This window comes from Pinus tabuliformis, chromosome 7 (assembly GCF_031772625.1).
Source record: "Pinus tabuliformis cultivar Carrire ecotype Pingquan chromosome 7, CPIR1, whole genome shotgun sequence".
In the NCBI taxonomy this organism is placed as follows: domain Eukaryota; kingdom Viridiplantae; phylum Streptophyta; class Pinopsida; order Pinales; family Pinaceae; genus Pinus; species Pinus tabuliformis.
This window is the reverse complement of record NC_142293.1, coordinates 2,073,225,437-2,073,247,447: the sequence shown is the minus strand read 5'-3', so window position 1 is coordinate 2,073,247,447 and position 22,011 is coordinate 2,073,225,437. Positions and strand designations below refer to the sequence as shown.

Sequence of the window (22,011 nt, the reverse complement as noted above, 5' to 3'; positions counted from 1 at the left end):
GAGTCGGTCATTATGCGACCAAATTTCCTCATAAAGATAAGCTTAATAAAGGTAAGTAATCAACAAAATGGAATAGAAAATAGAATGTAAGTAAGAAGAGCTATTATACACATGAAGATAGCGACAATTTATCAAATAGTGATGAAGATGAACATGGTAATTACTATAGACTTCTGATGGCTTTTGAAGATGATGATTTCTTGGATGCTTTAGATGAAGATGGTCTTTATGAAGAAATTTGTAAACTTAAATTTTTTTTAGAAGAAAGGAATATGATTATAGATACTCTGACATTCCAACTTGCTGAAAGGGAAAAACAAAATGAAAAATTAGAATGTGAAATTGTGGGTCTAAGAAAAGATATTGAGAAAACAAAAGCTCTCAATCTCAGATTTTCTAAAGGATCAGAAACCTTAGATGAAATTATCAAAGTGCAGCATTCTCCTTTGATAAAGACAGGTCTTGGATATATTAAAGAAGCATCTCAAGCACAGAAGCCAACAACCTCCAAAAGCTATCTTGATGCAGCAAAGAGAAGTGAATAGTTTGACAATCGTCAGCAAAGGCATAAAGCAGATCACCAGGTAAATCAAGTTCAATCTACTTCAAGGATGAACAGAAGCTACAACCAACCTCAAGTAAATCATGCTCAATTTTCTTCAAGAATGAATGGAAACTACAATCACTAGGTCAGTAGGTTCGATAATCGCAGGAATTTCTTTAATGGCCAATGATTTTCATGTCATAACTTTGGATACAAAGCTGCTCAATGTGTTGCTTACAAGACCATCATGATTAGAGAAGCACGAAATCAAAGGAATGTGACTGGGATCATGAAAACGACCTAAAATAACTTTTCTGCCCTTAAAAATGAAATAGAATGCTCTATTTGTAATAACTTCGGTCATGAAGATTCTGAATGCAGGAGTAAAATTCGGCAAACATCTTAGAAGGAGAAAACTTCATTAGGTCCCAAGACATGGAGAAAGAAAGAACCACAAACAGATAGATGTGGTATAGACTTGTATGCAGAAGGACAAGAAAATCAATGATACATTGACAGTGGATGCTCGAAACACATGACAGGTGACAAAGAAAAAATTTAGTCATATAATGCCTTAGAAAAGGAAAAGAAGGCCTCTTTTGGAAATGACACTCCTGCTGTCATAAAAGGTAAAGGCTCTATTCTCTTAAACGAAAAGGTTAAAAGCAGGAAATGTTATGTATGTTGATGGTCTTAAGCATAAATGGATGTGTTGTTCGTGAGCTTGATACAAGAGAAACAATGATCAAAGGTGTAAGAACTCCAAACAACTTGTACATACTTAAGGGAGGACAACAACAGTGCTATCTAAGCAAAAATGATGAACATTGGCTATGGCACAGAAGACTGGGCATCTAAGCTTCCCTCAAATAAGAAAAGAATGCAGATACCAGGCGGTTCGCGATCTTCCAAATATCCATATTCCAGAAAATACAATATGAAAATCATGTAAATTTGGTAAGAAAACCAAAGCACATTTTCCTGAAAAGGAAGAATCATCTAGTAAGCCTCTTGAACTTGTTCATACTGATTTATGTGGACCATCAAGGAAAAAGTCACCTCGCAGAGAATAATATTTTATATTGTTCATTGACGATTTTTCAAGAATGTGTTGGATAGGACTTCTTAAGCATAAAGATGAAGCATTTGAAAAGTTCAAAGCCTTCAAAGTGATGTTGAAAATGAATCAAATTGCAAAATCAAATGTCTCAGATCTGATCGAGGAGGGGAATTTACCTCGGATGGATTCTTCAATTTTTGTGAAGAACATGGAATAAAAAGGGAATTCTCCACCACAAGGACACCTCAACAAAATGGAGTGGTAGAAAGGATGAACATAACTATTCAACAAATGGCTCGTGCTATGCTAGATGAGTCTGGAACTCCTGCAACCTTCTAGGGTGACGTTGCATTTGTTGCCGTCACTATTCTCAACAAAACAAACATTCGGGTAAACAACACCCAAACTCCTCATGAAATTTGGTATGGTAAGACTCCTACTATGAAGTACTTCAAAGTTTTTGGAAGCAAATGTTACATCAAAAGGACTGATGAAAACCTTGGCAAGTTTGAACCTAGAGCTGATGAAGGCATTCTTCTTAGTTACTCTTCCCAAAGAAAAGGATATATGTGTTATAATAAAAGACTTGGGAAAATTGTTGAAAGTATTGATCTTGTGATTGATGAAGCAGGAAAAAATCCAAAGCAGGTAAAAATTGAAGATTATGAAGAAGATGAGGATTATCCTTCCACATCAAGTCAAACTAATTTTGAAGAAGAAGCCAATGAAGCACCAAAAGAACAGATAACGGTAGAAGAAAAGACTCCATCTAGGTATGTCGAGAAAAATAATCCAGAGACTCAAATTTTGGGACAAAAAGAGGCAGCTGCGTAGACAAGAAGAACCATTACAGAATCCTCAAGCTATCTTGCATTACTTTCCTCCATCGAACCTCAAAATGTAAATGAAGCATGCAAAGATGAATGTTGGGTCAAGGCCATGAATTAAGAGCTTGAGCAGATTGAAAAGAACAATACTTGGGAATTAGTTCCTAGACCTCATGATAAGGATATCATAGGAACCAAATGGATATTCAAAAACAAGCTGAATGAAAATGGAAAAGTTATTAGAAACAAGGCCATACTTGTTTGTAAAGGGTATGCTCAACAAGAAGGTATATATTTTGAAGAAACTTTTACACCTGTTGTAAGACTGGAAGCCATAAGAATGTTCCTTGCTGTTTCTAGTTTTTAGAAATTCAAAGTATACCAAATGGATGTCAAATCTACTTTTCTTAATGGGGACTTAGATGAAGAAGTATATATTGAGAAACCAGATGGATTCATCCTTGGAAATGATCCAAAACTTGTATGAAGACTCAGAAAGGCCCTCTATGGCCTAAAACAAGATCCAAGGGCATGGTATTACCATCTTGACAAATATCTCCATCAACAAGGTTTTTCAAAAGGATTAGCTGATAGCAATCTATATATAAGGATTGATAATGATAAATTGCTAATACTTGTTGTATATGTTTATGATATCATTTTTGGTAGCAATGAAGAAGCCATGAGTCGAAACTTTTCTTTGGTAATGCAGAAAGAATTTGAAATGTCCCTGCTTGGTGAGCTGACATATTTTCTTGGTCTACAAGTTCAACAAAAGAAAGATGGTATTTTTATGTCTCAAACCAAGTATCTCAAGCAGATCTTGAAAAAATACAGCATGGAATATTCTAAATCAGTATGTACCCCCATGGTAACAAGATGTAGTCTTAGCTCAAATGATGAATCAACAGCAATACATCAACCAACCTACAGATCCATGATTGGCAGTTTGATTTATCTAATAGGTACCTAACCAAACATATGCATGTAGTGGGAATAGTTGGAAGATTCCAAGCAAACCCAAAGGAATCACACCTTCAGGCAGTCAAAAGGATCTTCAAATATCTTCAAGGAAATCAGAATTTTGGTTTATGGTATCCTAGGGATACAGATCTTACACTTCATGCATTAACAGATGTAGATTGGGTAGGAAGTGTGGATGACAGAAAAAGCACTAGTGGTGATGCATTCTATATAGGTTCCAAATTAGTGTATTGGTTCAGCAAGAAACAAAGTTCCATTACATTATCTACAACTGAAGCAAAATATGTGGCTGTTGCATCTTGCTGCACACAACTCCTTTGGATGATGCAAACATTGCAAGACATTCAAATCACATGTACTCCACCCATCTCCATTCTATGTGATAATACAAGTGCAATCAGTATTTCAAAGAATCCATTCATGCATTCCAAGACCAAGCACATACCCATCAAATATCATTTTCTACGTGAACAGGTGCTTGAACAAAAGGTCAAATTGGAGTATGTTCCTTCCAAAGGACAAGTTGTTGATATATTCGCCAAACCACTGCCCAGAGAGACATTTGAATATCTCAAACAGAAGTTGGGAGTAGTTGATGCATCATCTTGCGGTTAAAACTTATCTTTTTCAGAGAAAAGTGGTTGTATGCAAGTTTCATGAAGCATACCCACGTATATACACAGGTTTCTATGGATACAGTCGTGTATATGATGAAAATAGTCTGATATGGATCTGACAGTGATCTTTTGGCACAGCTTCAGGGGAGCATATACTTATAGTAATGCATTGTTGGAATTATCTTAGAAGCTCTTGGTACAAATTTTTTATTCAGGTGGAATAGGTTCAGGGGGAGATCATGGTTGTTGTTCTAGATGCTACCAATGATAGTTGTTGATAACTATCATGGTCTTATTTCAGATGGTTGATCTCTATTTTCATATGTCATGTACATATTTCAATGTAAAGGTCATATTTTGCTACCATGCTATGTATGGGATGGATGATGTAATGTTCTTGTTTGGAATGTATAATCAATTGGTATATCCCCACTTGGTTGGGAGATGGATGTATGTATGAGTCTTTGGTGATAGGAAGGTCTTGGGTGATGTATGTATAGAGTCATGTTATCTTTTTGCAGACCTTTCTTATGCTCAGGGGGAGCATGGATCAATCAACACTTCAGCATATCAGAGAATTCAGCTGGTACTCAGGGGGAGCATGACCCTTTGCCCTTGATGAAAAGGGGGAGAGTGATTGGTGTTGTTTCCATCAAGTCCAAAAAGGGAGATTGTTGGCATTATGATACAAGTAATACAGGTGTTGTACTTGATGACAACTCTCTTAGATGAAAAATCACAGTTCAGGCCACATAGAATGAAGAAACAAAGGAATACACAGGTTCATATTGACCAACTCGCGTATACACGCAAGTTCATTGAACAAAAGGAGCGTATGCGTACACATGCACTTTCATAGAAGGAAAGGCGTGTACATGTTGGAAAACTAAATTTTGGTCCATGGTATTTGATCCATGGTATTTCAGTATTGATCCATGGTATTTGATCCGAAGTGTTAACCCCAGGTATTTCGTCCACGGTAGTGGTTCTAAGTGGTTTTGGTCCATGGTATTGAGTAAGGCCTAAGACTATAAAAGGAGGAGAAGATCATTAGGCAAAGGCACTCATGAATTGAATATCTAATGAAGAGAAAGATCTAGAATACTGGTTATTAGGTTATGGTGCATAGTTGGATCTGAATCAAGAAGGAACCTGAGCGCTTGATGAAGGATAAGTTCTATTGAGGCGTAAAAAACTTAAGGCTTGAAGAGAAGTATCTTTGTGTGGTTTTGATTTCTTATCTAAAATAACTAGCGCATGTTGTAATCTGTAAATATGATGATCTGGGTATAATTTATGTCTGAAGTCATTGTAAAGTTTTAAATCATCATTTATAGATCTGAACGTGGGTTCACTTTATCAAAGGCGTGTATACATGCTAGCTCTACATATCAAAAGTGCGTATACACAGGTTCGCCTTGAGTAAACTGTGTATGTACGTAGGTTTGACACGTTGCAGTAGCATATACCTAATAAAATATGCTTTAGCTACTTCTGTTTGCTGCTGTAGTGTTCTGGGTTATAGCATGGGTTCTGGTTTCTGTTTCTGTATTCTGGTTACAACATTCTGAGAAGTGATTGATTCAGTTTTGGTTGGTGCAAAGGAGATTGATTGATGCAGATATATTTGATGGTTGATTGATGTTACTGATGGATCCAGTCTGAAAATTAATGAAACGTGGTCCCTGGAAGAAAAGAGAAGGTTGTAGCCTTTTGTAGGCCTGCACCTATGTACTAGTAAACACAACAGCTAGTACAAGAGCTAAGGGGGTTGTAGCTCCCTTCCAAGAGAAGCTAGAGAATGAGAGAAGGTTGTAGCCTTCTATGGGTAGAAGCCTACGTACTGGTATAAGTCTGCACTAGTACAAAATTGTAAAAAGAAGTTTCTAATTTAAAAGAAGATAGAGACAATTACAACAGGTGGTTTTCACCCACATTGGGTTTCCACCTTATATCTTGTGTTCATGTGTGTGACTATCTGTTCTGTTTTTCTGCTCCTATTCACTGTTTATATGGTTATTGAAATTCTGATGCAAGATCTAAACATAATGGATTAACTGAATCATAAGTTTATTGGATATACACTGGTTTCATTAAACACAGTTGTGTATACACGCAAGTTTCCTTAACTGAAGTAGTGTATATGATTCAGATTATGAAATGAAAATGTTTTATTGATTTGCTAATACAAATTCACCCCTCCCCCCTCTCAGTATTATTTCCAACATCTAGCCCCACCAGTCTAATCAAGATTGGATTCTCCAAGGAAGAGTTATGTCAAATCTCCCGTGATGACCTGATTATAGACTTGTTCAGTAGAGTGAACTTGTACGAAGTTCCACGTCTCACTGTTTTGATCTTAGGACCTACGATCGATACAAAAATAACTACACTCTGTATTCTTTCTGTAACATCTTATGAAATTTCAATCTGATGCTCAGAGAGAAAGTTATGACTATTTTCCCAAGGTCACCTATTTGGGATGTAATTTGGGAGCCTTTAGAAACCCTAAATGTCTTGTATTGTATCTCAGAAAATATAGTGAAACGAGATCTGAAATTTTGGATGGAGCTTCACCATGTTTTACAGCTCAAATAGGTTTTAATTTTAGAGTTTGAAACTTCGTAGAAAAATAATTATAGCGAAAATTCCATGATGACCTCTTTGAGATGGAATTATGGAGCTTGCAAAAACCCTAAATTCCTCAGATCAGATCTCTGAAAATATAGTGAGACAAGATATGAAATTTAGACCCGAGGTTCAAAGAGATTTATTTGCAAATGGGTTTCGTTTTAGCTTCTAAAACGTCTCAGAGAAAAAAAAAAAAAAAGTAAAGTTGTAGTGAAAATTCCACAATGACCTATTTGGAGCAGTGAAACCCTAGAATTCAAAGCTTCGATACCAAATGTTATGAAACCAACTCACAAAAATATAGAAAAGAAATATCAACACCTTAGAAATCAGCCTCTTCAAGGGGGCAACCTCCTTTACATTACACAAATGAACAATTCTTGGTTGATACAAATGAAAAGACCTCCTTTCTATATATAGGAATCTAAGGGGTCATAATATAATCAGAGCCGACATAACAATAATAATATAAGGGCACAACAATAACAATAATAAGATTCTGTGGGGCACAATAATAACAATATGGGGATTACATGGGTGCAATAGTATAATAAGGGGTTTCACTTATAACAATAAGGGGTTACACTAGTAGTATAGGGACCTAACATCCACCTAGTTAGAAATGGCTAGATGATCATTTTTTGGTGATAGCAGATTCTCCTCACACGTATGAGTGTGAGGAGAAAATAGTATGACCGAAATACGTTGTACACTACACTTACATGACACACCAAAAGAGGAGTCAACGAGAGAGAGAGAACTGAAATAATTCAAGGACAGACAAATAATGGAGGGGGCAAGACCTATAAGGTTGATAGATGTCTCTTTTTATGTGGTAGTACATGATCCCAAATGAGGTGGGGGAGGCATACCCATACCGACTAAGATAACTGTGTACAAAGAATAATGGTGAGCCCATCAATGTGGGACTGAGCTACAAAGTACATGATACATGATGCATGATACACTGGCATCAATGGGCTAGAAAATAATACAATGGATCCTATATACATTATGTACTTGGAAAAACATAGGCCAAGACTGAATACAATAACATCTAAGTACATGAGATATAATTCCCCTCAAGCTAGCATGGGGAGGGGTGATCACAACCAAGGAAGCCTTGCTAAACATGAAAGGGCTTTGAAGATTTGAATGGCTCATCTAGAGGAGACATGCATGTTGTGGGCATTGCAAGCAACAGGAATCGAACTCGTCAAATCTGTGGAACTGCATCGAAATCTAGATCAAAATATGTGATCATATGGGTATGTGAAGGGCTACCTGAAGGGACGCCCCATCATGAGGTTTGAAACATATCAAACACACATAGGAATCATTGGGACAATCATATGAATCACTGAACCATCAAGTGTACAAATCTCAATCATGTGATAAGGAGTTGATGTCGAGAACGTGAGAAACAAACAAGTCAAAGGGAAATAATGAGTCCCTTTTCTTGATCTGAGGCACCGAACAAATATGGAAGCTAGAACCAAGGTACACCACCCTCTAGAACACTCTTCTGGAATAAATGTGTTGAAGTTGATGGAAGAGAGCCCGCCAGAGTTAAGGCAATGAGGAATCCTCAACAAAGGCATAAGGGAACATTGTAAAGTGATTGATGGACTGACACCAGGGATAATGATGGAAGGCAACAAGATGGGTGGTGAACTAACAACTTCCCATGTCAGAGCATAATAAAAGGTGGTTGACCTGGCAACAGTTGACTCGATTCCGGAGGGGCTATGGTTGATGACTCAAATGGGGGTTCGACAAAGATGAAGCAGAAGGAATGGAGCTAAATATAATTAAAATGGGAGAAATTCAACACGATGAATAAAACAATGTAACAAGATTCAAATGGGGACTCGAAACAAACTCCATAAGCACAAGGGTGACACATCTCAGATGCTCTGAACAAGGGTGACTCGATGAGGTTGCCACGTGTTAGAGGCCCGTGGGGACCATGAAAACCTAATGAAATAATGGTTACTCGTGACGAAAATCACTACATGAGTCAACCAATGAAAAAGGTAAAGTGGTACCAGAGTATGGATGGCTCAGATGAAGAGATTCAATTTTAAGAGGCGACAAAGTGAGACCTCATGGAAAATATAGCTTCGAGGTGAAGTTTCAAACTAATAAAAACAAAGAGAGACCCATTATAGAACTCGGTGAGAGATTTCCAACAGTGCTAAGGATTTTTCAAATGGAGCTATAGTTTGGTGGCAATGAGCGATAGAAAAAACTAGGGTTTTGTTAGAAAATTATATATTACGGAGCAATGGAACACATAAAATATTGCAGAAATATAAACTCAGAAAATGCAAAAAACAAGAGAGACACAGATATGCGTGGTTCACCTAGTTTGGGCTACTTCCACCTCGAACATCCAGTCCTTCCTTTCTATTATCCAGCAAAATGAAGAGACACAACCTACAACAGATCTGCTATAATATCCTCTATTTTCTCCCACAATCTCACCTCTCTGTTTCTCGCTTAGAGAATACACATCTATTACACAGCCTCAAATACAATGCCCTCATACAAAGAGAGGGGTTGCCTTCTAGGGAAAAAAAAAAACCGTAAACTAAACATAAGTTCTACCGTCAGATCATCTGCCTAATGAACGGCCCAGATTGACTAGAAATTACTATACTTTTACAAGGCAATTTTACATATGTTTTTAGCTTCGGGGGCGCTGCCCCCAAGCCCCCGCCGGGGGACCGCTGGCCCCCGGACCGTTGGCCCCCGGACCACCGCATACAAACTTCCTGGGGTATACATCCGGCTGAAACAAATACCTTTGAACAATCATGCTCCACATACAACAAGTTTTTCCTATAAAAGGGATTTTTTTCCTCCAAATCAATTCATTTGCATAGTGATCTGTGGAGAATTTGGAGAGGAAGCAAATGACCTAAATCTTGTGTATATCTTATTGGACAAACCAACCATCATAAAGTGGATCGAATACTTTCATGTAGGTGACCTTACTTGTCGAAAAATGGCCTTAATGCTTCTTGGAAGGATTGTTCCGGGTGAAGAATTAAGGGAAGACGAAAACGAGAATGAACTACTAGAGAAGGTCTAGGATCATCCCTGCCCAATAAGTCAAACATGGGGACTGGGTGGTAAGAGTGGTAGCATATAGAGGAGAATGGTTGAAAATATGGTATCAAGCATCTACAATATGTGATGTGTATATTGCTTGTCGGAGAGGTCGGTAGGAAAAACTATCCAAGGAATGAAAGGATAATCGACCATACCAAGATCGTTGAGGTCTAGGCTGAGACATATGTTAATCAAGTGAGAAGGTGGCTAAGGGGGGAACTATCATGCCCCCAAGCATGGGATAGTTCCCCCCAACGTATGTGATGGAGGGGACCGATCTGGTATGCAAAGGTGGGAATGATGCCCCTTAACAGGATGAGTTTGTGGAGTGCCATTGTGTTCCAAGTGCTCAAATAATGGATTCAAGCATCTCAGCCCAGCTGGCACGACATCCTCCAAAGGATCATGGATAGATGTAGGGGCATATGTGCCCCTTAGTCATTTATGAATGAATGGAGTATGCTATGTGCATACCGGATGTATTTAGAGTAGTGGACTCAAAACACATTTTGATTATGTCATTTGCCATTTGTTTATGGACGTCTTCTTATGGGAAGAATGGATAGATACAGTTAGAGAAAGGAAATGGTGGATTAACAATCTCATTTGATACTACATATATGAATCAAATGGATTGAATTTATGGGTTTATGTAGATGGTGTCACTATACCAAAGAGTGGCTTCAGATATAATGACCTGATGCTCACCTAGAAAACAGGGTGGTTGCAAAACAAAAATGTCTAAGGGACTAGGTTGTTGATGTAAGACGAAGGAATGATTAAGTGAATCATCCCAATGGTGATGTAAAGTGATATGGGACTTTAGAGGTTCTTATAAATGGGGAATAATGATGGTACTAAAGTTGACACTACCAGATGCACTAGGAGGCTTGGGGAAAATTGCTTCTCTTGGACTCTAAAAAATGGATGCCCCCTTACCCAAACATTGAGTGGTAATGTAATGGCCACAAGGTGGATGTGGTGTGAATTCATGGGTTCGAAGGGGTGGTTAAACCAATGGAAATCACTATACATGAAGTCTTTGGTCTCTCAAGCATGTTGGTCATGGGTTTGTTGTGGAAGGAAGTACGCATGATGGTGCATATCATCGCAAGGATAATCACGGGTGGTCATAGCTTCCATAATGTCTTCATTAAAGTGAAAGATGGGTAGGCTGGAGGAGGAAATACCACATGATGGTGAAGAGCTACCTCGAGCCTCTTCATAAGAGACAAGGTTCACATACGCATCGTCAAAGGTGGCAGATATATGACTAGTACAAGGAATATCTACCGATGTTGAGATCAATTTCTTCGATGAAGAAGGTTCAACAAAATCACAAAAGGAGACATTAGGGGAGTTTCCCATTATCGATCTCACGAATGATGATAGGTAGAGAATAGGAGTAGAACTATCCGTCATCTCGACATCAGTGAGAGGGATCACAATGGGTGTTGTAGAGACCTCATGTTTCGGGGTACAAGTGGGACCAGAATCTACAAGTAAGGAGAACTGCACTCATTATGAGTGGCCTCTCATTTGTGAATCACTTGAAGTGTATCATGAAAATATTCGAGACGAGGACAGTGATGGGAATAATGGCCATAGTGATCACACAAATAACATGGGTTGTTTGTGCGTAGTGATAGAACCTTCTTATCTGACTCAGTTAAGGTTACATGGACCTTAGGAATGTTAGAATCATGGAAGGTATCAGTGACCACATCCTTAACATGAGGAATTTTAGGAAAGTTATTGGTGGCATGACCGACAACATCACACAAAGCACAAGGAGGAAGAGGCTTTGGTGGCTTAGGTTGAGTTCCCTTCTTTCTGGCTTTGCCCCCATTGCCATATGCTTTTGTAACAAGAGTAGGCCCCTGTTGAGGTTGTTTTGGAACTGAAGAAAATGCAGGGGTAGGAACAACTGGTTGGACCAGGGTTAAAGTGTTGTAAGGTTTCAATTTATTAGATTGAGTGTTTGGGGAGGGATCGATGTACCAGACTAGGATCCCTAAGGTAATATTGGGTAGACTCAACATAGCCATGACAAGTGTAGAATAGACTCTAGGAGGTGGGAATAAGAAGGGTATCTTACCAAACAGATAATGGCCTAGAGGAACTTCTCCACAATGGTTAAGACCTTGGGGAACGATTTTGGGCGAAAATGGATTAGGAGAGATATTAGGAGAAGGAAGCGATCCTTGAGGAGTTGTATCGACAAGAAGAGTTCAGTCAGGAACAACAGGTTGTGGAGGTGCAGACTTTTGTGAAGGAATAATGGACCATTTGTGGGCGGCACGCAATGCTTAGAGCATGAAAACACTCAATGAGCTAGGCTCAAAAGGAGTAGGTGATGGGCCATAGTAAGCACCAAGGAAAGATGAATATTTATAGACTCCTGGAGAAATAGACTAGATAGTCTTATTGTTATCCATGAAAGAGATGTTGGTCTAAGGTGAAGTCTAGGCTTTTGGATCATAGTACATCAATTGATCAATTTTGACAATATTTACATTGTGGGGAAATAACATCTTACGTTGAACTGTAGATGCAAAAAATGCCATAACATAAGTATAACTACGACCCAAAAGGATGTTATAGTCTAAGGGAGGATTAATGACTTCAATGACAATACAGATGGTCTTGTCAGCAACTGTGACTAGGAAGTTATGGTATAAGCCAAGGGGTTGTGAATGATGACCATCCCATGCACACAGAGTGATGGTGGACCGAGATAGGTCAGGGGAACCAAGTTGCTTCCAAACACTAGTGGACATCACATAGGTGGATGTGCCTTCGTTAATGATACACCGCTGAACAGTGGCATTTCTAATGGAGACTGGAATTTGAAATGCAATGGATGAAGGTGAGGGAGGGTTTCCTGACTTGTCAACATGAAAGACAATTATCTGATCATATTGAGGGTCCACGATGCCCAGAGAAGATTGTAGATCTTTTTGTTGTGATGGGAACATCTAGAGAAATTCCAATGTTGACATGACAGCAGGAGATTGCACCAAATCATCTACTATGCTATATGTATGGGAAGCTTTGGTAGAAGAAACATTTCGATGTATCGGTCCTTTAGGGATCTTGGGAATAACCTCGACCTTAGGCAGAGGGATCTGTAAGGTACCGTTGGGTGACAATAGAGGCTCAGTGGACACTTTGGGCTGGGACTCAGTCACAGGATTAGTAGGTGGCTTTTCGTACTTGTGTGATCTAGTCTAAAGTTTGACTTGTTCGGTATTTACCTCATCAGAATTCATCATAAGAATTTGATAGTCATGGTGACTAGGTGGTGGAGTTGGTTGAGCTACCTGACCTTATGTAGGTTGGGTAGCTACATAGAGGGAAAGGATTGGTAAGCACGGTGGGTTGAGATGAAGCAAGAGGATGAGGAGGAGCGAAGGGATGTGATCCTCGAGATGTTGCTTGAGCTTCCCATACTTGCCACATCTGCGATAAAAGAGGAAACTCATGGGTATAATGACCATAAACTCTACAATAAGCACAAGGTTTTTTTGTACGAGGAGCCTTGTTCTACTTGGGCTGACTTCCCTGTTGCTAGGTTGTGATATTACGTTGAGGACCCTGAGGGGCATTGGGTGGAGGACCCTCGTTGCCTTGATTACCTTGACACTGAGGGTTCCTATTAGCCTTTCTCTTGTTCCTTTTCTTTGGGTTAGGGGGATTGGTTCCACTCTGTTGAGCATACACTTGTCGTTGAGGGGGAGGTGGTTGTTGCGACTGAGGAGGAGAAGGCATGGGAGGTTGGGGCGCTAGTGATGAAGGAGCTAAAGCACTAGGTTGTGCATACTTATAATAAGGATATGGGGCAACATTGGTATAAGTAGGCAGAGCAACAGTTGACCTTGGCATTTATTGATGCATATGGGGATATGCATATGGCATGCTAGGACTTGAATAAGGATTTCCCTGAGGAGGATTGGGAGAGGGATAATTGTAAATAGAACTGGTCCCTCTCTGAGGTTGACCATAACTCTTATGAGGTGGGGCATATGGTTGAGGGTGTGAAAGGGTCCCAACTATACTACCTATGGCATGAGAGGCCCCTGATGTATTAGCAACACCATGCCAAGGTAGTTCGGGGATGACAATGTAAACATAACCTAACTGGGCATAAATGAGATCAAATTTGAGAGCTATTTGGAGTGCTTCTCTCTCAAACTGAGGAAAGTGTGATGCGACATCTTTTGCAATGGGGGAAAACAATGATCATAGAAACCAATCCATATAGACTCAGTATTCAAAGTCAGGAGCTCTATAGATGCTCCTCTTTATATGCCATTCTTGAACATGGTTGGAAAGGTGAGTGGCAAAAGTTTGACGAAAAGAAGTCAAGAGTTTAGTAATGGTATCATAACGGAGAGGTAACTGGAAATATGAAATAAAGGTTGTGGCAAGAGTCACTAAAGTGGAATGGGTTTCTCTAAGTTGGTCGACATACCACTTAGCAGGAGCTCTAGTGAGCATGCGTTGGAACAAATGAAGATGAATGGAGTCTTCGGTAATTGTATTGGATGAACACCACATGGAAGGAGCAAACATGATTAGTTGGATATTCTCGAGGATTACCTTAAAACTTCGGGAAGTCTAAAGGGAGTTTAGTAGACATTGCTTGCCATGTGGGATCATGGAGAAGAGGATCATTGATAAGTTGGCTAAAATATGGGAGACTTAAACCAACCCCAAAAAGGAAGTAAGGGAGAAGGAGTGACCACGCCGGTATGGGTTCCGCTAGTGGGGGTACCTTGGTTAGCACCTGTGTTAACACCCTGGGGTCTCGCACCCACATTGATGCCTGAAATGGTGGCGGTATGGGGTTGAGAAGATGCGGAATCAAAGGATGAACTGGATGAATCAGCAGAATCAAAATCAGAATGATGACTTGATGGAGGACTGGGAGGATGAACTCTAACCCAACAAGGAGGAGTTATATGGCCTAATAGGAATTGAGGGTGAAGTCATCGAATTCGATGCAACAAATGCCTTGGAGGCTCTATGGTGTCTAGACTAAAGAGTAATGATAGGAATAAAAGAGAAACAAACAACAAGCAAACACCTAGTGTAGTGGTGCCAAGTCTAAACTAAATATTTTAATGATGTTACTCTAATACAAGAAAACACATCCTATCAAAGAAAAATACCTCTAGACTATAGGTGATCTAAATCCTCAAACAATCCTAGATATACTATTTCAAATGGGGTTCCAAATAACTTCTTACTTGACAGAAATTGATCCCTGCAGCAGAGATGTCCAGAGAAAGGTGGGGTAGAGGACCAACAACTTCCCACAATTAGTCTTATAAGGTGATTTCATAATATTAGTCAGTACGATTACCTTTGCCCCATGGAGGTGGTCGAGTCTTTAGCTTCTTGGTAGTCAGCCACCGCATAGAATTCCCTGCCACAGGTTGGGTAGCCCTGAGGAGAACTGCTTGCATGATGACCTAGCCTAACCCCTTTGAATCATGTTTCTGATGCACTCCAGCTTTGATAGTGGTATGGTGAAGGATTTTAAGCTCCCTAATATGTAAAATTCTATGTATCAATGAAATTGATCGATGGGTGTTATTGGAAGCCTATCCAACTGACCCTACACCTACACTACAAAGCTTGTTTGGCCTTGATGCCCAAGTGGGCTTAATCTAGGTGTGTTGATTTATTAAGGTGTAGTGTTTCAAGTCTTGGCTTGGCGGTGTTAGCCAAGCTCACATTCGCTTAAGGTGTGAGCATGTGAAAATTATGTGTCAAGTGGATGAGTTAACTAAGGATGTTTCATGATTCCATATACTACTGAAAATAAAATGTTGAAATACTGTAAATAAATCTAAAAATGACAGGAAAATAAAAAACCAATCATGCACACAAAACCCCCACCCACAAGGGCTACTAAGCAGCTAAGAAAGAGAAGGCAAACAAGAAACTCAAAGACATAAAAATAGACCAAAAAAATATAATGTCAAGGGACTGGGATCTAAAGTCTCTAATCTTCTGTAAATGATGCAAACAAACAAAAAAAATCAGAGGTGAAAAATGCTGCAAAGGACAAGTGTGAAGCTCAAAGACATAGGATGCTCAAGGGGATCCTAAGGGGGAAAACGCAAACCCAAACTCTAAAGGGAGAATAGGTAAAATAAATGTATCCAAAAGACCTGAAAAGTAATGGATTAGATTTGAAAAATAGAGGCTAGAAATGTTGAAAATCGTAGACTCCTCACTCAGCAAATCTCTTCCTAACAATGTGGAGGTGTACTCTAAACCATAGGGGGGATTTTTCCTTTGTCAGAGAGACAAATCAAGTGGATCCAAACCTAAGGGAGACTAAAAGACAAATATGAAGTACCCAAACTGATCTTCATACAACACTCTCAACAAATCTATAAAACACTTGAATTTTTTTTGAAAAAGGTTCAAAACATAGGTACAGATCTATTTCTAAGGAAAACACTATTTTCTGGCCAAGAAGGGTGCTCTGCAACTCACTTATCGGGCTGAAAAGTGTGTTCAGTTCCCAGGAGTCTCGTTCAGAAAATCTCACACAACTTTTGTTCTCTCTTGCTTGGATGGTACCTATGGCCTACAGAAAAGACCAATAACCCAACAGGATCTGAAATTTTGACAAAATAGGGTTTAATACTATAAATGGAAATTGAGAGGCTAAAAATAGCTGAAGAAAACCCTCAAATTTTTTGAAACTTCAGTCACCCAAGAATGTTGTTATTACACCAGTGGAGTCATCATTTATTGGATGAAAAATGTGTAACTAGAGGCCCAGTGGAGTTGCCATTTGTTAGTGTGAAATTTCTTGGAAGGTATACCAAAAACACTTCACTTAAGTCATTAGGTGGCAAGTGACCCTAAAAAAAGGTTGATGGTTGTTGTCATCTTAGATCTGAAACAAAAATAGAAAACCTGCAGTAAAAGAGGATATAATCCAAAACAGAAAGCAACAATACAAAGTATCCAGTATAATAACCCAATTGGAAATACTATTTTAAATGAATAAATCTTTTATTGATAACCCTTCGTGAGGGATATCTACAAATTGGTCTGTAAGGACCCCTCCATGGGATGGGTCTTTTGATATCCTTGATGCTTCAAAAATTGATTCTCTCTCTCAATGTGTGAAAATCCCAAACAAAAGAGAAGAACTCAAAATGGGAGCACAAGAAAAAATGATGATAATGTTGATGATGATAATGATCATGGTGAAGAATGAATGAAAAACCCTCCTTTTTATAGCAAAGTATAGAGTTAACCTCAAAATTGGAGAATAATAAAATATTATTAACCAAATCAATATATAACTACTTGGAATACTTTATTATATTTATTGGAGAGTGAAAATGTATTTAAAATGGTTAAATACCTTTATTTAGAAATAATTAACAAATAAAATGATTTATTAATTATTTCATGAGAAATAAGAAAGGTGTGAAATCAAAATAATTATTAAATAGTGATTTAATAATTATTCTAATAACATAAATAAGGAAATTTAAATAAATAGTGATTTATTTAAATATTCTTAAGGGATATAGTCAAATGTGACAAGAAATAATTATTAAATAATGATTTAATAATTATTCCTAGGGAAAATTAAATAAATAATGATTTATCTAATTATTCTAATGGGTTCTTTTATTATTTAAATCAGAAAATAATTTAATAAAAGTGGTTTGGTAAATTATTTTAGATAGTGAAAGTGATTTTACTATGGTAAAATTAAATCTATATGGTGTATTTTGATCCACCTAGTTAAAAATGGTGACCACTCTTTGGTGATATCAATATTCACTGAAGGACACAACAGACTTCCCATATATGTTTTTGTTCTTAAGGGGTTATTCATTCTCAATAAGAAGACTCAAAGCCATTATATGGAAGTTGATCATGTTATTTGTCAAAATTGAATCTAGATGGAAATTTGGCGTAATGAAAATGAGTATCATGATGGTCTCAAATTGCATGTCACAAGTGTCACTTCAATATTTTTGTTTTGGGGCTGGGTTTTGGAGGTTCTAGGGTAACTATTATATGAGAGATTTACTCCTCCATGAAAGGTCTCATTGCGATTCATAACCCTTCTGCCATTATTACTGTGGTAGATCTAGATCCTGCTGCTCGGGATGGATTAGCCTTAGCAGTGGGAAGGGCTTCCTACAATGCTTTGATTCAACTGCCTTGTGTATCTATTATTCATATTTCTTGGATGGTTGATGTCAAGCCAGCAACATTAAAAGATAGGTCATTTTGATATTTCTTTATTAATTTTCTAGCACTTTGGTATGTTGAATTGTTAATAGGATTACACTCTTGTTTAGGTTGAGACCTTGAAAAAGATTGGATAACATAACCTTCAGATGTTGAACTCTGATTTTGATCAAATATGTTTTCCATTTAAGTACTAAAATGTATTGTGTGGGGGAATTATGATTATGGTCAGAATCAAATCCAAGTAGTAAAAAAATGTTGATCATAAAAAGAACACCATTTCAAACATAGATCAACATATCACACTATTTTAATGAAATATTTATTTTCACAGAATTTTTGGATTGAAACTATGTGTCATATTTTTATATTTCAAAATTGTAGAATTTTCACTGTAGATCAACTGATATATGCAATGCCCTAAAGCATAATACTAGATCTACTTCTACCATAAACTTTACGAAAGCTTAAACAGATATGAGCATCATCAACCAAGAACAGATATAACTGAGAATGAGAAGTAATCAACCATAACACAGAAGATATAACACTGGGGAAAGCAACTGCCTAAAACCCCAGCTTTGTATTATCATACAAGTGGAAATCTCGTTCAAGTTACAAAAAGAATCATCTCTAAAGCTATCCTATTGTCTCTGCAATCAAACAATATAGCTCATAGATTGAATAGACATAGAATATATCTTCCTCAAGCCCTCCAAGCCTCCTATTTCCTTGCGCAGTTTTGATTGGGGTCCAATGATGTCACATGTGTGAATTGACCTCATCACACTCACTGTAACCTCTTATCCAATTGCATAATCCTTAAGGAATAATATTCCTTCTGCATGCAAGAAATATTCACATTGGAATATTCTTGCAACTAATAGTACATTGTCTCTCCATCTGATCTCAACTGGGTCTCTGATTGAACTGACATGCATGAGTTATTCGTAAGAGAATATTCAGTTATCTGAAGTGCAGCAGTTACATGCATGCAAGCATTAACTAACTAAACTCTCATCAATTTAACAAAATATTAAATTAATCTAACTGGACTTGACTCAGTTAACTGAGCCAACTAGCTACAACTCAATATTACAACTCACTCTTATCTCTTTAACTAATGGATAAATTCCTCAATCAAGGGAGAAACTGTTGCATGTCCCCACATAGACTTCATGTTCATAATTCCTTAACTAATTAACTCAAGATGAATTAATTAATCAATTTACAAACAATTGCTAATATCAAATTCGAATTTGACTTCCTATGTTTAGTCTAGGGACTGACTAAAATAAGAAGGTATCCCGAAATGCTATTTTTAGAAAATATATTTTTAGAAGTTTCACTTTTCACCCATCATTGCTAAGATCCACAATGGCTAAACTGCTATTTATAGCAGTGCTATTTTTAGCATTTTCTATTTTTAGCATTTCTTGTTGCACTTTTCAACAAATATTACATGTAGTTTCAATCCAAAAAATTCATAAACAACAATATTTCGACCTTGGAAATCTTCATGTGCAAATAATAATAATCAATATAACAAAATAAAATTTATTCTAATGACTATGGATTATAGTAACATTAGTTTTATAAATTAACATTTGGAAAATTATGAAAATTATAAATCAATTAAATTAATTAATTTATTAATTAAATAAATTAAATAGGTTACTTATTTATCAATTAGATACTTAGGGTTTAATTTATTAAAAAAAAAAATCATCAAAACAAAGATTATAAATTAATTAATTAATCAATCAATCAATCAATTAAATTTAATTAACTAATTAATTAAGTAATTAAATAAACCAATTAAATAGTTTACTTCTCTTATTAGTCTTAATTGGTTGTGTCTATTAAGAATTAATAATTTATTTATTTAAAATAATTAAAATTAGAATAATTAAAATAAAATAAATAATTAAAACAAAAATAATTAAAACGGAATAAATAAAATAATAATAAAAATTAAATTAAAAAGTTATGTAGGTTAAGACTGCTTCTATATAAAAAATTATCCCTATTTAGGATTAATTAGGTTTATATACGCTGGTCGGAGGATTCTTCTCTCAAAAAATGATCATTCATAATCTACCATTTTTTGGTCCTGATGATGGACCCCCTTTGGGGTTCGAAACATCGACATGATGAATATAATACTGTGGATAACCCGAATCATACTACACCAATAAACAACCACAAAAGCCTAAAATCTAACATTTCAAACCTTATTAAAAACATGGGAAGTATAAATGGAAAATATTTATTGAAGATGGGAAATAATTTCTTATTCCAATATTTGATACATTTTGCAAATTTTAGATTATTTATTTGTTTCTCTAATTCTAACGTGGTGCGGAATAGAATAGGATGAGAATCTCAGTGAATATAGTCACCCAAAATAGACCTACATCACTGAGAAGACCGTTGAGTTCATTAACTAAATCCTATTATGTTGGAGACAAAGTTATTTTGACATTCAATACGGATAACATTGTGGATGTAGAGACTTGAAGATGGTGGATAGTTTCATTTGGCCACATGGAGAGAAAATTATTAGACATAGGAATCTTCATGGGGGTCGCATAAGGGCAGTGATTGAAAGTTGGTATCCATCTTCACATGACAATTTTGGTCTAGTTCTTGAGGATGACATTGAGGTTTCTCCTTTCTACTATATGTGGCTCAAATATGCCCTCTTGGCTTACGAGTATGATCCACAAGTTTCCTCGCCTGAGCTCAATTTCATTGCCCTGTACACTCCAAGGTTAATTGAAGTAATTAAAGAGAGACCCAAGTGGAATGCAACCCAATTCTTCAAGGAAGTGTATCCAAACACACCATATTTACATCAGCTTCCATGCAGTGGTGGCTCTCAATTATTCCCATGAAAGTGGAGAGTGTTTTACAAGTACATGAACATGATATTTACAGAAGATGTGCAGAAGAATCCAATGCAAATACTTGGTTCCAAAACCAATGGATGGAAAGCATCTTGGAAGAAATTCTTAAATGATGTCATGTATTTACGAGGTTATGTAACAATTTATCCCAACTTTCTTGACTAGATAAGCTTCTCAATAAACCACATGGAGCCAGGAGCTCACATTGCTATAGCATATATCTTTGTGACCCACAAGAAGGAAGATTTTGAAGTGCCCCTCCTACAAGAGGACTTCTATAAGCTACTTCCTCTGCAGAAGATGCCTCCTTTGTCCACCATGCTAGTAATTAATTTCTTCAATCAAATCACCACCTTGGAGGAGTTAAAGGCAGCATGATCCAAGCTGTAGAAGGATATTATAGAATGTAAGTTGACAAAAGTTATAAGGGTAGAGGATATCACAGGAGAACCATTGAACTGTGTCACTTACTGAGGTGCTACCCCCTATTACTGCCATTTCAAAGTTGGGGAGGTATGTCTATCTTATCCCTTAAAAGACATATGGGTACTTACATACTAGCTATATTTTTTGCTTGGCATTGGGTGAAGCTTTGCTCATGCAGAATAACTGCAGAGAAAACAAAAGGTACCAATTTTATCTTTTATGCCCACTGATTTCGTCGGCAGTCGTTAAGACTCTAACAAGAAAAGACAATCGCATCGTGTTTTTTCACAAGGGAAAAAAATGATGCATGTTCCTCTCTGGGTTGTGTACAATTTGTTTAGGCATGAGAAGTAGGGAAGATCTCAGTTCGTTGTTGTGGGGTTTGGGGGAAGAGGTAGGTCAACAGCTCCAAGAGAACAATGATGGATAGTACTGGATTTTCAATATTTTTACTCACATATATTTTTGTTTAATCACATCTAAATTACATCCATATTACATTTCACACATTAAGACTTAGAACTTGGTAAATTATACATTTAGTTTCCTAATAAATTTTAGATCGAGTATTAATTAAAGGTTAATTTTTCTCACTCACAATTTCTAATAATCTTATAAAAACTAAAAGAAATCTTTTAAATCTTGTATTCTC

At 37.2% G+C, this 22,011-nt stretch overlaps 1 pseudogene; it reads left to right on the top strand.

Annotated features, from left to right (window-relative positions):
* The first annotated feature begins 14,475 nt into the window (after positions 1–14,475).
* On the top strand, positions 14,476–21,407 carry LOC149256828 (uncharacterized; annotated as a pseudogene).
* Positions 21,408–22,011: the final 604 nt, after the last annotated feature.